The sequence below is a fragment of the Tenebrio molitor genome, chromosome 1 (genome assembly GCF_963966145.1).
Source record: "Tenebrio molitor chromosome 1, icTenMoli1.1, whole genome shotgun sequence".
NCBI lineage: Eukaryota > Metazoa > Arthropoda > Insecta > Coleoptera > Tenebrionidae > Tenebrio > Tenebrio molitor.
Window position 1 is genome coordinate 13434190 of NC_091046.1, and position 16088 is coordinate 13450277.

The 16088-nt window shown below is 32.3% G+C and overlaps 1 protein-coding gene and 1 long non-coding RNA gene across 5 annotated transcripts in view; one reads left to right on the forward strand and one right to left on the reverse strand.

Moving 5' to 3' along the window:
* The window catches only part of LOC138122306 (irregular chiasm C-roughest protein), a 329893-nt gene that overhangs the window by 10630 nt on the left and 303175 nt on the right, over window positions 1-16088 (forward strand). The gene's annotated exons all lie outside the window — the stretch shown is intronic.
* Window positions 6224-15915, reverse strand: LOC138141579 (uncharacterized). The gene is made up of 2 exons (XR_011163195.1): window positions 15532-15915; window positions 6224-6518 (listed from the first exon to the last, which is right to left on the reverse strand). It is a non-coding gene; the product is annotated as an uncharacterized lncRNA (long non-coding RNA).

A 16088-nucleotide genomic window follows, 5' to 3' on the forward strand; every position in this document is an offset into this window, starting at 1 on the left:
TTTCTTTTATGGAATTTGAAGTGGCTTCGTTCATAACACAGTTTCAGTCATCCCGAATTAACGTAACAGAATCGATTTTGCGGCACTGTAGTTGGTTCTAATTCTTTGAACCGAAAACACGAAATTTTAGACAAACACTAGATAAACCAGGTACTTACAACTATGCAATAATTTAGGAGTTCTAGCCGTACCAGGTATTATAAACGCGTTGAAGTATTATTATGGTCGATAACTACAGTTTAACTTCTGACAAAAACAAACTCCGAACTGACTCCACACCCCAAATTTATTGTCACGCGTATTACTATGCTCAGTGCTTAAAAGGTAGCGCTTTATCTTCCCGCTTTTCAAGAATTTATGGGAATTTATTTACGAGAGGAGCATTTAATATTTTTGCTTCCTGAACGTATCCACAATTGTATGTGCGATTCTGTTTAAATGAAAAATTAAATAGGTAAACGAAACACTTTTATCAAATGACTAGTTTTAATAAGAGTGATATTAACAATTGTTTTTGTTGTTTTTGAAGATAACATTTAGTTGATAATCGAACAATTTACGCATGGTATTGGAACAGAGTGGTGTTTACCGGAACAAATTTTATTTGAATTTTCGGCAAATCAATTTCACTTGGGAAGCAGTAAACATCGCATGAAGCAAAACCTTGATTTGCATTTTATTAAAATTCGAGGCTCCAATTTCGCTTTCAGGTCCGTATTTGTTGCTTTCAGTTTTTTCTTAATGTAATGTAACGGTCAAAGCTCGAAACCTTGCGAATTGGCTGGACATTTCGCACTTTGGCCAGCTGATCCAGCCAAATCGCAAAATATTGATGGGGAAAGGAAGTGATTGAAAAGTGGTTAAAAATATCTCACTCGAATATTTACGTGTGTATCAATCGAAAGGCCTTGAATCACTGATTTAGAAGATCTGTATATTATTCTGTGGAAATTAGGCACCAAAACTTGTAAAAGCCTATATCTATACTTCTGTCAAGTATAGATAGTTATTCAAATAGTAAAAAAATGTATCCATCATAATTATTAATTTAGTGAAGAAGCATTAAAACTGAGATAATAAATTTATTGTACGAGTGTGGAATATTATTCATGAAAGAAAAAATTTAGCTACAATACCCGCAGGGTGAGCGACTAATTTTCTATAGTGACTAATATAAATTCCACACCAGTTTTTATCCAGCACTTCTTTTAAATCTATTTAGAACATTTTTTCGTGAATTGTACATATTTTGTATTATGTTGGTTATTTATTATTTGGTTGCTCAACACAAATGAGCAAGCAGCAAACCTATAATAATTATTTCTCCGTGGTTTTGTATTATTTTCTCACTAGTGAGTAATGGTGCAGATTATTTATTTGATATTAGTATATTGACATGGTTATTATGCTTAATAGGTGTTGGATCAAGAAAATTACTTGCTTTGGACAATTTTTTACGGCGAGTATCTGCGGGTTTTGGTTGATTTCGGTGGTTAAAGTTAAAGTGGTCGGTCATTTTCCGAATTCGCTAGGCCTCTGATTTTAGCAGTAGCATACTCGTATCAATAGTAATAGCAAATACGACCCATTGAAAGGATTCCCGATTATTATTAATTCCTCGATTAATCTAAAGCAAATGTTTGCTGCCTTATAATATGTATGTGTATATGGATCGATTGACTTCGTAATAAAGCATAATCAAACCTGAGGCAACATAGCAAATATTATGGTAGCCTGTTGTATTATGGAGGGTCTAGTTTAAACAATTGTCGCTTGAACACAATCAGTTGTTTGCACTATTCGCGCACCTATGACAAACGTATTAACATTAACAGAGCATTTGTAAAGATAAAATATTATCGAGATTTTAAATGTACTCATGTTGTTTAAGCAATTTTCAATTAACTTTCTAAAAACGATAATGAAAATTTAAGTTTTATGAGATTTGAAATATACAGATGATTGTTGAAATGGCTGCTTAGTCCATTCTTACGAGTAGTTTAAAAATTGCTGGGTGAGCAGAGAGAAGCTAGTTTTTTACCAGGTAAAGTTTATGAACGTATTACAGTTTAACAGTACAACTGTACTATAATTTTACAGTCTACTTTCTCTACGAAATAGTCCATATCACATAGGAGCTGCAAAAATTAGTTTCTGTCAAATGTTTTTTGTTGTAATATCAGATATCAGCTTTAAAAAAAACTGTTCTTAATACTTAATCACAAATTTGACGTCGGTGGCAGTGGCATGTTACTTAAGTTACAACATATGGAAAATATGTAAACACAATTTGTGAAAAAATACTCGATCAGATTTTTGAAAGCAGAAGTCATCATTCAATACTTTTTTCCATTAATATAGTTTCACAGACATTTAGGTTCACTACTGAGTATTTGGAGCAACCTTAATATGTAATTCATTTAATATTTATTATGAAGCAAAAATGTTTTTAGATTTATTTTTTGATAGAACGGAATGAATCTAATCAGTTTAAATTTACTATAAGAAAAAAAAAATATAACTGAAGTATTAAATGAACCTGCCTGCACCTTTATATCAAATGGTTAAGAACAGGCATAAGTTTCGGAAACCTAAAAATTGTTGTGGTATAAGAAAACGTTAACTTCGACCACGATATAGTTTTCCTCGATAGATATATTTCTTGCGAGTAGCGTAGAAAACATTTAACCACGATCAACTACTATTTAAATGGGCCTCGTGAAAGATTTATTACTGTGCTGTGCTGTGGATTAAATTTTCACTCTTTGAAAATTTAATAAAACTACCTCACAAGGAAAAGCTAAAAGCTAAAATTGTTGAGGATCTTGATAGAGCGCTTTTGGTAACAAACATAGCAAAATTGAGACGAGATGTTTGCCGTAATCTCGACTTCAAATTATTAGAACAGCCGCACTAGTAGCCACATTTAGCTCCTAATGATTAATATTTATTCTCAAAATTAAAGGAGTACCTTTAAGGTACCACTTTCTTTATGAAAAAGCAGAAGCAAACGAGTGAGTCAATCTACAAAAGAAAGATTTTTATCGGTGTCATGTACTTTTCATATATTAAAAAATAAAATTCTTTAATTTTTCTTAGCTTTTTGCTTTTGTGATAGGGATAGATTAATGACAAACCTTCCTCGTATATACTATTTTTTAAAGAAATCTTTTTATTTTTATTTTATTTATTACATTTAATTATCTTATCATACATAAATTAATGCAGATGTCTTAAGTTCCTCTAGTTCAGCGTCCTGTACAAATGTTTGTACATATTTTAATTTTTTTACAATCTAAACCATGTACCTACTATTTTTTAACTCCTGAAATGTAAGCATCTCGTTACGTAGCAGCTTTTTTTGTTACTGAAACCTTTAGTATCATTTAAATTTATCCTCAAAGTTGGCGTTGAAGAGTCGATTGTTAACAACGCGCCATTCGTCTGTCTGCAGAGTAAAAAACGCAATCAACGCAAAAAGTGAGGTTAGATTTGAACAGCTGATCCGTGATTTGTAATCTGTGGTGCGTTCGCAATCGACTCTTCAACGCCAACTTTAAGGATAAATTTAAAAGAACACCCGATAGTTCAGTGTCTTATGCATTTCATGCATTTAAGTTAGTATATACAGTTTATAAAACTTTTTTATTCTGAAATAATGCCCTTTAATATTTTAGTGGTTGTGTTAATTTAACCAAATTTTTAGTAAAAACAATTTGCCGAAAATTATATTTAATAGCTGGAGTTATCATACCCGCTTAGGGCGTGTTGGTTTTTTCATTACGTTTGGTATATTTATTCGTTAGGACAGAGTTTCGCTGGCGGGTAAGAAGCTTTGTTGAGAATTGTAAAATATTTAGATATGTAGGTAGGTACATTTGTTTAAAATTTTGATTAGCTGAATGTAGATACTTACATGATCAATAATTTTAACATTAAAAATTATTTTGTTATAATTTCAAAAACTGTTTTCAAGTGATTCATATTTATGATAGATTTAATTGTTACAAAAGAAAGGCAGCAGCCATAATTTTTAACCAATAAGCGGTATTAAATTTAGGTCATTTCAAAGTTACTGAAGTGGAATTAATATAATCTTCCTTACTTGAGAACCAGCTGTACAAGTACTTTGTCATTTTAGAAGTTATAAAACGAATGCGTAGAGCTCGAATATTAAACTTTCTTGTTGGTTTTATATTAATTTTTTAAATGAATATTGATATGTTCGTTGATTTTATACTTAAATGACGGTGTGATCAAAGTTTGGCAGTCAATATATTCACGTCTGTTCTAAATTTCTGCACATTTATATTTTAAAATCTGCCATAAATTTTTCCCATTGACTGAAGGCTAGAGTTGCGAGGGTAGGTTTTATTTTACAATTGAATCAGCATTCACTTTTCGTGAGACCTCCCTTTTTTCACGCAATAATCCTATTTCACTGGAAACTGACACTAACAGAAATTGGAATATTTTAAAATATATTTGTTCTATATTACCAGGCTACCATGCGCGAAACAAATAATAGCTATTTATGTAACCAGTTAGGAAATGCGTTATTTTGTGTAACGAGTTACACAAAATTGCATTTCCTAACGTGTTACATACAAGATTTTTTCTAATTTTGACAAAAAAAAGTTTCTTCAAACGTTAAACGAAGTAATGAATTTCATTAATAATAAATTATTATTGTGTTAAAATATCAAGTAGGTAAGTAGGCACGGTTATTTTGCTTAAAAACAAAAAATATGACAGTGTCAAATTGATGATACAATAAATTTTTCCTAACCAGTTAGGAAAGATTTTACTTTTCGTAACCAGTTACGAAAAGTGTAACGTTTCCCAACGTCAATTAATTTTGAAAAGTGTCACTTTATATGTCAAAATTAGGAAAAAATATTTTTTCGGCCAAAATAGGAAGTTTCCTTCGTGAGTTTTTATGTTTTGCGTCTGTACAATAGCACAGAATTGTGCTTTTATGGATTGAGTGATTTTTTTGGAGATACATAATTTGAATTTTATTGAAACGAAAAATTTCTCGTTTGGTTTTTTACAGTTTAAAATTAATTCAATTAATAGGAATAAAATATTACATGTTTTGTTTGCTGTGTTTAATTTTTTGTAGAGTCCAACGAGTTTGACAGTTCTAAAATATCGTACTTTTAAAAATGAATATTATATTACATTTTGTGTCTTGATGTTTCTTATTTTAAGATATTGTTATTGTTATTACGATGATTGACATAAACAGTTGGGTATAATGAAACTTATTTACCAATTTCTCTTCATTGTTGGAGAAAAAGTATAGTATTCTATTCGCGGATAATGGCTATTACTCGCGTGACACAAAATCATACTCACGAGTAATAGCCATTATTATCCGCTCATTGAATAATATACTATTATAATAATCTCACTGATAAAGTGAGTATATTATAATAGTATATTATTAGGAGAGCTACTATTCTTCAGCATACATTAGCCATTGATGAAAGTTTCTTTTGATATACATATTGGTATTTTTAAGAGGAATGTGAAGTAGCAAGAAGGTTTTCTTAAATTTCTGATTTTCTGGTCGCACATGAAACTAATAAACTTCTTTCTGAGATATTTTGGGACGTTTCAAAAAAAATTATGCCATTGTTTTCGCATGGCTTGGAAAGTGTATAGAATACCATCGATCTAGGTGTTGACATCCAAGTAACACCAAAAATAACAATTAACCATAAAAGATAGTTTTCAGTGAAGAGTCGCAATTTCGTTTTATAAGGAGAGGATAGCAGACCGTACGGTGGTACAGAATTTGAACCTTGAAGTTTGAGCATTTGCCAGCTTAAGTATTGGAGGCAACTTTGAGGCCCTGTATTATTTGTATTAGTTTGTTTCAGGAGTTAGGTCAAAGATAATATGTATAGAACAAGATTATGGAGCAAACTCGTTCAGATACAATAGAGGCTGTTATGGAAGTCCACTTAGAAAATTTAACCATCAATAAAATTTGTCAAAATAAGCAGCATTTCTTCCGAAAACCCTCCGTACAAAGTTAAAATTTAAGTAAGTTTCAATACTAAAACCCATACTCGACTATGTTTTCATACGTTCGTTCATGATGTGGCAAGTAAAAATATTCCAATAAAAAACACTAAGAAATGTCAACGTCGAGAAATGTACGTGTCTAGTAATATTACTGACCTGATTTGATAAATGAGCTGTAAGACTTGACTAATGTCTTCTATTTATTTAATGAGTATTATTCATACAGCATGGTACCTAATCTGTTTAGCATATTACATATTTTATTGACGTATGCAAGTTTCCTGTAAATGAGGCCTGCAATAAATGTTATTATTAATAAATGGTCAAAATGTCTTCTCTCATTGTCGATGCAGATGTACGGACTTGCAGCTTTCGTGATCGCATAGCATTGCTGGATTTTCACGAATAGTTTGGACCATTTGCGTCACACGAGCGGTTAGTTCCTTGATGGTGTTGACTGACGTACACTGCTTCATATGTCCCTACAAGAAAAAATACACATCTGGTGATCAAGCTTTGTTTGATGGAGCTCTATCCTGAATCTAAATTGCATGTCGTGTAGTCAAGGGTACATCATCGAAAAGATTATTCAACACGTTTCGAAAGAAATGCAAACACATTGTACCATTTAATAATAAGTTGAAATATGAAATCCTATTAAACGGTCTCCGATTACTCTTGCCCATTATATGTAGTTTGTCCAGCGAAAGATTGGTTGACATAAGAATCACTAAATTCTACGCAGAGAAAGTAGTACTTAGCGCACGTAAAATTTGAAGTATAACCTTCAAGCAGCAACATTTTTGCCCTGAAATTATGTTCTAATTAATGTATTCTACTGCATTTTGTAGTGTTGGGTTACAAATCTACAATTTAAAATCTCTCACTGGACGAAGTTTACAATATCAATATTTTGACAAGATCAAAATCACTCGCAAATGGAACACAACGGAAATTTTATTTTAACAACTTTCAACGTATGTACTTTCTTCCATTTGTGTAATGTCAAATTAGGATATGTAAAATGCTAAAAAAATGCCGTTTCCTGAATCAAAAATAAAATCTCGTTTGTTGCGATTTCTAGGTACTAGTGATTAAAATTTATACGTGGACACTCATAACACCCTGTATATCACCTATATGGGATATGATGGGGTGTTGTTTGAGACTACTACTTCATTTTCCTGACACGGTGGATGAGCTATGACGTCACCTAAAGTTTGTTTGGGACGACATGTAACAATAAGACATCAATCACCTTCTTTGGAGCATGTTTCGAAAAATTGGAACAAATATTAATAAATGTATGCTAAATGTTATGATAGAAAACAAATTGAATCTTGTTAAAATTATTATTTTAAAATCTAATCGTAAAGCAAACATGGACAGACTATTCTAGTGGAGGTACAGTTACTCGTATTTTGTGAGGAAAATTTTCTAAAAAAGTTCACACACACACATTTTTGCAAGGAACTTAAAAAAGATAATTAGGTATACAGTGTAGGCCGCGATAAAAACTTTCAGTTTTCGGAACTTTGGACATGGAATTATACACTTGAATGTAAAAAATTGTAAAAATATGTTCCTAAAGTGTATCGTGGTTCCTAACCTGGAAAATGGAATTAGCTGACTATTAAATGTAGGTACTTCAGGGATTAAGTAAATAAATAGAAGTCTTAGTAATTAGTTTTATTTTATTGAATTTGAGAATTTACTTTCAACATTCTGAGAAACTATATGTTTAGGAAAGGATTATTGACCCTGTGGTAGCACCTAAATTTTTACTATTGCAAAACATTTTCCAAATATTTGCCAGGATGAGCTTATTCCGGTTGCGGTGGCTTTATTTAACTTGGAGTGAAGTAAACTCAAATTTACTGAATAATATAATGTTGATGGTCTGATTGTTGCGAAATAAACTATAAAAGTACTTTTTTAGTTGAAAGGAACAACGTATGTAATAGGATTATAAGAAATACATTTTTTTTAGAAAATTTAATAAAAAAACAATTTCAAAATTACGATGTAATGTGTACTGGCAAAAAATATTGTTTAGAATAGAGGTGGGCAAAGGCCGGCCTGCGGTCATTTCCGGGACCGTCAGATGAATTTATTCGACATGCAAGGGTATTTTAATTTACTCACAAATTTATATTTAAAAGAAATTATTTACAAAAATGCGGTTTCCATTTTTTATTCTGTAAAAATCTAACAAAAATTTACGCAAAATTTCTTTTTACATTTTTTAGAAGGGTGAGTTTGCACTGTGATTACTGACTACATTTCCAAAAAATGTAAATACATATGTACAGTAGCGAGCAAAAAAGTGAAACATCAAATTCAAAGTGAGGTTAGGACCATGTATTGGTTAGTTCACGCCAAACGTCATGATAATGACTGATGTTTCACTTTGTTTGCTCGCAATAGTAGCTACTTTTAATTTTGGTTGGTCCGTTATTTTCGTTTAATGTGAAAAATGACTTCAACAAATATCCAATATGATTGATTAATGCCGTTATTTATAGATTTTTATGCAACTTTAAATGATGATATGCAACTTGCATTTTATTTTCACGATTTATAAAAAGATCACAATTTAGTTTTCAGATTGACAAATTACTGATTACTGATAATTTATTGTTTTCATTTTGAATCAATCCTATCAAAAAATATCACTAAAAGATATCATCTTATTAAAATTATGTTTTATGAATATATGTACACTATCAAAAAAATCGGAACAAAATTGCTGTCAGTTTAGGCATATCCTATAAAATCAGAATGAAATCCGATTAAGTTAACATCTTTTGCTTTAAGTGATTACCATTTTTAAATTTTTTTGTTGCCTTGTTTTTATTTGTTGACATTGGTTGAAATCGTTCTAATCTAGTAGCAGAAGTGTGAAACAATGCTTCCAAGCAGAATTCCCAGATCAAACTTTTCGCCAATTAACAACCCTTTGAGAGAGGCCGAATTGTCGGGCTTAAAGAGGCTGGTTACTCATACAGACAAATTTCAAGAATAGTGAACTGTTCTGTGTCTACTATTGTACAGCGTTGGCAAGTGTGGCCGCTGGTCGGTAGAAAACACCGATAAAGTTTGTCCAGCGAGAGATTGGTTGACATAAAAATCACTAAATTCTACGTAGAGAAAGTAATACCTAGCGCACGTAAAATTTGAAATATATCCTTCAAGCAGTAACATTTTTGCCCTGAAATTATGCTTTAATTGATGTATTCTAGTGCATTTTGTAGTGTTGGGTTAATCTAATACAATTTAAAATCTCCCAATCTCTCGCTGGACGAAGTTATACTCGTGCTCAAAATTCTCGACGTCCTAGACGAACCACAGACACAACAAGAATCGGTACTTAATATTTTTAACATTTCACATGTCCACACGCTCGGTAGCTACAGCCTGTGGCTACAGCCTCTACAGTTATCATCCTCATTTGGTTCTACCTTTGACATTGTCGTCAAAATCTAGACTGGTGCCGTGAGCGAATCAACTGGGATGCAGAATGGAACGTGGTCGTCTTCTCGGACGAATCCAGATTCTGCTGCGGAGGCACGATGGACGACAAAGGGTCAGAAGATTACGTGGAAAACGGCGCAATCCAGCTTACTCTGTTGAACCGCATGTGGCTCGTACCGTAGGCGTAATGGTCAGGGGAGTTATTTGTTACGGGAGCAGGTCTCCTCTGATTTTTATCCAGGGCTCAATGACTGTCCGGCGATATATTCAAGAGGTGCTACAACCTGTTCCTGTTTCGTATATTCAGGACATCTCAAACGCGCTTTATCACCAAAATAATGCTCTATCACACATTGCAAATATTTCTTTAGAGCACCTGGAACACATTAAGTGCGCTTTGCACTATGTGATTTATCACATGATTTTGCACATGAGTTTGTTACACAGAATTCGTTTACACTATATGACTTGCTTCCTTGCTTTCTCTGTGACTGAAAATAACAAACGTCAAAACTTTTAAGGTTTGAGGTTAGATTGCTAGTTGTTTGTTAGTGTTCAGACTTCGCTTGTGGGCAAGAAAGCTTCTGAGAAAAATGATTCCAAACGACTCTTTATTGATTACAATGTCAATCTGCATCATATTGGTTCAAATAGGACAATAACGGGGTAATAAAGTAGAAAAAGTCAAGAAAAGAAAACTTAAGTTATATGAAAATAATAGCATTAATTTTGCTGCGAAGTATATTTACCTTTCTAGCCATTTTTCGCCACACTTCACACTTAATAATGTGGTTATCCACAAAACTCACATGTCGGTTAAGCAAATTCATGATCATGATATTATCGGTAATCATTCGAAAATTTACATGAAAATAGACACCGTTCTACGAGTATTATGAATGACGATCTATGATTTTCTTTGTGACTGGCCTTATGACTTTGTGTGATAAATCACATCGAGTAAAGCGCACTTTAAAAGTTAACCTTTTGCCTTGGCCGCCACGTTCACCGGATTTGTCACCCATTGAACCTGTGTGGGATATGATAGGACAAAGATTAAAAAATCTTGCTCATCCCCCACAGACTATACAGCAATTACTGCACGAGATTCAGGTTAGATGGGATGCTTTGCCTCAGGAGAAAATTGATAATCAGATTCCGAGCATGCCAAGACGTGTGACAGAGTGCGTAAATTTGCAAGGAGATCTATTAACAGGAAAACGGCTGAATTTCATGTTTGGCTTCTCTGATTAAACTCAATTTGTTTCTTTATTTTACTTTTGCTTATTAGAATAGTTGTGTTGAATTTTATTAAAAAATGTTAACTTTTTCTTGGTGTTTGGAATATATTTACTTTTCATGAATTTTTATATTTTTCCTCAATTTATTCCATATTTACGGCCATTTGTAAAGGATAATTTTCTCTCGAATGTATCAAAATATTAAATCCGGCATAGTTGGAAATAATTCACCAAAATTCCCCTAAAGATTGTTCTTTATTGATTCTAAATTATTAATTCATCAATAACTTATTAGGACAAAACTGTTTTTATACATGAAAGTTAAACTTTAAAAGTTTAGTTTAATAATCTTTTAATGGAAGATTATATCATTAAGAGTAGAAGTAGTAGAAGAAGAGAAGTCTCGAGTTCGTCTCGGTTTTTTATTTCTGGGCAAAGCACAAAACGATCTTCTACTCTTAATGATATACTCTATTTTTTTGTTCGACGCTGTCAGAATTTGAGAATTTTCTCATGTGAATGGATTTTGGTAAATGTCACAACAAGCGATTTGGAGCCTTTAAGGGACTCGTCGAACAAAAAAACGTTGTATTCAACTCGTTCGTGTGTAAATTGGGCTTTTTTTGCCACCCATGGTTCTTCAAAACGCTCGTTTCACTCGTGTTTTAAACTGGCCCACTCATGAGAAAAAAAAAATTACATACAAACTCGTTAAATAAACTATCGGGCGTTCAAATGAAATCCTGGGCTGAGTAGGCGTTGGAAAAATTAAACCGTTTAGAACAGTGTAAAATTTGAATTTCCCGCCGTTTGATACGAAAGACATTTGTTTATGTTTAATGGGAACATAATTGAACATGTTCGTTTTCAGCAAAGGGTGCCCTTAGATATTTGCTTCGAGAATAGGAATCGTTAAGTTATTCTATTTTTAATGTAAAACATTGCAAAGAGAGAAAAAAAGAAAAATTTTTTTGGCTTTAAGATTTAGGTTAGCTGTCAACATACTCCAATTAATCTACGCTTTAAAAATGCACAACAATTGACGGTTTCCAACGCCTTCCCAGCCCAGGATTTCATTTGAACGCGCGATACTATCTGCAAGCGGATCACAAAAAAAAATCGGACATGAACTCATTTATTTTATTTTGTTACAGTTACAGTAAAATGACAATTTTCAAACTTACAATTTTCAAATTTTAAGACAGCAGTAGTTCCTAGTTCTTTTGTTGAAGGTTCAATAATATGAGTAAAGTTTACTCAAGACTAAAGTTTATTTTTTATTTAAAACGTTGAACGGCTGGCTTGCTATTTTTGATTTTGACATCTGTCATCCATGCATCTGGGCGACTCGTATTACACCGCAGTAGCACCGGTTAAATATTGGGTAATCATTTTGTTATTTTGTTATTTCGCTTTTTAGAGGCTTTTTTTATAGTGATGATTTAATTATTAAGTATTTTTATTGATAAATAAATCCTGAGAAATTCTGCAAATGACCTTACATTTGATTCGATCGAGCCGCCTGTGGACATTTCAACTCCTAGGATTTAAAGTGTTGCAAGTCCGGTTACAAAAAAAAAGCTACTTTAACCGTTTCTATAGAGATCCAGAAAGACGCGATTTTCGACCGCTTGAAATATTATTTCCGAAAAAATTATTATTACTTGGGATCGCAATAAAGAAAATTATTCTTATTTACTTTTTAAATTATTCACTCTAACAAAAAAAAAAGGAAGAGAAAAGGGAAGGTTTATTTTAAATTGCTTTCTTTCACCCCGTGGCAACCTTTTATAAATTTTACTGTTTTTTATATTTAGATGTCAGGGCAAATGCTATGCTTTTTATTATTTCTTTTAAACATAGATTTATACGTGTGGGTATAATTTTAATATCTGAATACAGCTTTTAGCCCCTTTGATTATTTTTCTGTTAGAAATAATAGTTTTCAAAAACGTTGCAGCTTCTGAATAAATTGGAAAGCTACGAAAATAGAGGTGAAGAACAAAAATTATTATTGACTGTCTTCGAATTGTGGTGCTAGACTTTACTGCTCCAATCTGTTCTTTGTAATTTTTTGGATAAAATTTTTATAAATTTAACTTTCTGATCTTCATTGATTTTTGAATGTAATTATTTTTTCTAATTACACCTTTCCATTTTTGTTGACTTGTGGGAAATTGCAAACCAAGTCTACTGACACTGCAGATGAATAAATAATCTTAATTTTCTTAACGATCAAGTTTCAGCTTCATTAGCTTTGTGCACCGTATACTGAGGATACATACATTATAAACGTAATAGCTACGAACTTTCACCTAACATTGCAAACATAAATTACAGATCCAGTAGTAAACTGAGCTACAACTTAATTAATAGCAACTTGAAAAAAATGTGTAAACGCTACATTAGGGTCGGTGCTATTGGACATTTAATATTGTTTGTGAAAAAATGAGAAAACCGCTTCTACGAGTTAAACCTGAAGTGGGATCGTTCCGATTAAACTTTTGCAGATTTAAAATGCAGCGAGAGAGTAAATAAGGGGTTAATATCTTAGATTGGCGTTTAATACCGAAGTCGGTGGCGGCAAGCGGTATTGGACAGTTAAATGTGCAGTCGGCAGCCGCAGCCAAGCCAGTGGTAATTAGAAGTGATTGCGCTCCTGGGTTCAACAACTTCCGTGGTTTAAAAGCGAGGAATAGCGTCCACCTTGATCACGACCACTAACTCATGCTCCAGATTTCGCCCCAAGTGGCCTGAATTATCAGTTCGAAACGCTGTCACCGCCAAACAATACCCCTAAAGATAAGATATATGAAGAGGACAGATACGAATTGTTATTTCTGCGGAGACTTCTGTAAAATCATAAATCAATTAAACATGCAAATGTGTACAAGGGAAGTTGTTAGAGGATGGTACGAGCAATACGCGAGCACATAATAAGATAAATTCAATCGAACTTTCCTCGGGAAATGACTTATGGGCGCACTTTCCGCAACAAGCTTTGCGAAAGTCGCAGGTAACTACCTAATAAAGTTCAATTTCAGCTCAACTTTAGAGTTAGACAATTTGAGTCTCATTTCTATTTACACTCCTGAGAAATTGTATTGTAATAAAATTTTATATTACCTTATGCGTTGCAAAGGAAATGAGAAAATCTATTTAAAACCGAATTTGCAAAACTTTATGAGCCCTGAACTAAATTTGTGCTTTCGTGCAATTTACACAGCGTTTATGGAGACCGCCGCTCTTTCCGAAACCGCCCTTTCTGATTTTGTTCTGCTTTGGTAGAATTAACGACCATCAATCAAAACAGTAACATAACTAAATCACGCCACATCTCGGTCCTGTTGGTTCGTTTTATCCGCTCGACGGGAGGTGGCCTTTTTGGGTTCTTGCGTGCCCTTCTTAATCTCCTTTGTAAATATTTTAAAAAGGAGGTAATAACTTCATTTGCACTCAATACAATCGAGATTGGGCCTTGAGCTCGACCATTGTTCTTAGACGTCGATTTGCATAAAGTTATTTAACGGCAGTATTTTACATTTTTTATTGTTCTGCTTCCTTGAAGCTTTCTTCTGACTGCGATTTAGTCGTCAAATTGGAAATTATCGTAATGTATAAGTAAAGACATGGAACCGATAAATTTAAGTATTTTTTCGCTTAATGCAAGAATAACGTTTCCTTAACTGGGGCACTGTTAGAATGTCAAATATGCTTTTTTGAATTATTTAATAATTTCTTGTTTATACCTCATACATATGTATTTACGTACATAATTTTATTTGTTTTGGTTCATTTATATTAACTTTAACTACAGTTAAATACAAATTTTTAATTTCGGGGAGGATAGATTTTACTTAAATTTAATAAGACCGTGACATGATTAATGTGAAATTAGTTATTATAAATTACATTTTTAATGTGTTTCATTATGTAGGTGTTTATTCTCTACAATATATTATAATCATGAATGATTGATAGATATTTAATGGGAATTTATGTGTTGTGAACAATTTGATCTATATCAGCATATTGCATAACAAAATAATTTTTGGGGACGAAACAGTTTATTAAATTAAAGGAAAATAGATAACTGAAGTAAAAACGATAAATTAAAGTAAGTAAATACAAATAAATTATGAGTTTAGAAAATAAAATAAAACCAAGTGCTATGCTATGTAGTCTTTACTCTTTACGGCCGTCTAAACCAATGCTTAACGCCATTAACAACGACGAAATTCGGAAACATAAAAATGTAAAATACCATATAAAGAGGAAGCAGGAAGTTTATGGTGAGGGATAAAAAAAAATTGTGACAATAAACACAAAAGTATTAGAATATGATAACAGAACCGAAAAGTGTATTCTTATGGAAGTTGCGAGTTCGAACTTCCGTTCGAAAAGCTTGCTAAAAATTATTGAAGATTTAAAAAACAATACTGGGAAATAAACGCTAATATTGTTATAATGTTATAATCATAAGAGAAAATAATTAAACTAAGAATTCACCGCAGAATTAGTTATTATTGTTGTGTATACTATTTGTTAATTTTTATTTTGTCGTACATTTTAGCATTTAAAACGTGTTTTACAAATTTTATAGGGCAATTAGTTTCTTGTTGGATTATCGCTGCGTAAATTAAAAACATTCGACATTTATTGTTATTTTGGGTAAACGTGTATTAACATAGATTCCTATCTAGACATTTGAACTATCAGACAAATATTTGACCCTTGATGAATATAAATAACATGCATTTAATTCAAGTAAATTAATTACCTCCTTCTGTTTGGATTTTCATTTCATTTTTCACTGCAGATTGAAGATGTAGGAAGATGTTGTTAACAAGTCAATATTTTCAACATTTGTTATTGTAATTAACTGCCATCAAAGTTGGCGTGGAAAAAAGTTAATACAGGGTATTTCACGAGTGATAATGAGGTCGACTGAATTGAAAATGCAACCGACAATACATTTGTCCAAAGTTAACGTGGGTATTTGTTTTTTAATTTTAAAAACATAAAACATAGTTAGATGTGCAGTTTCATAAATTTTGACATTAACGTCATTCGTTTGGTTAAATGAAATTGTGAGAAAACGAAGAGATTTTGGGAAAATGTTTTTTGTCTGCATAAACGCGCAACGGCAGAAGCATTTTTATTACATTCGCCATAAATCAGGATCTGTTTTCTCATCGTTTGGATAAATTTTTATCAGCGTATTTTAACTTTTTCGTAAATATCAATTGTGACAAATAAAATTATTGCAAGCAAAGCAATCATGGATTCATAATTGTATTGTGGGTTGCATTTTCAATTCCGCCGGGCTCATTATCA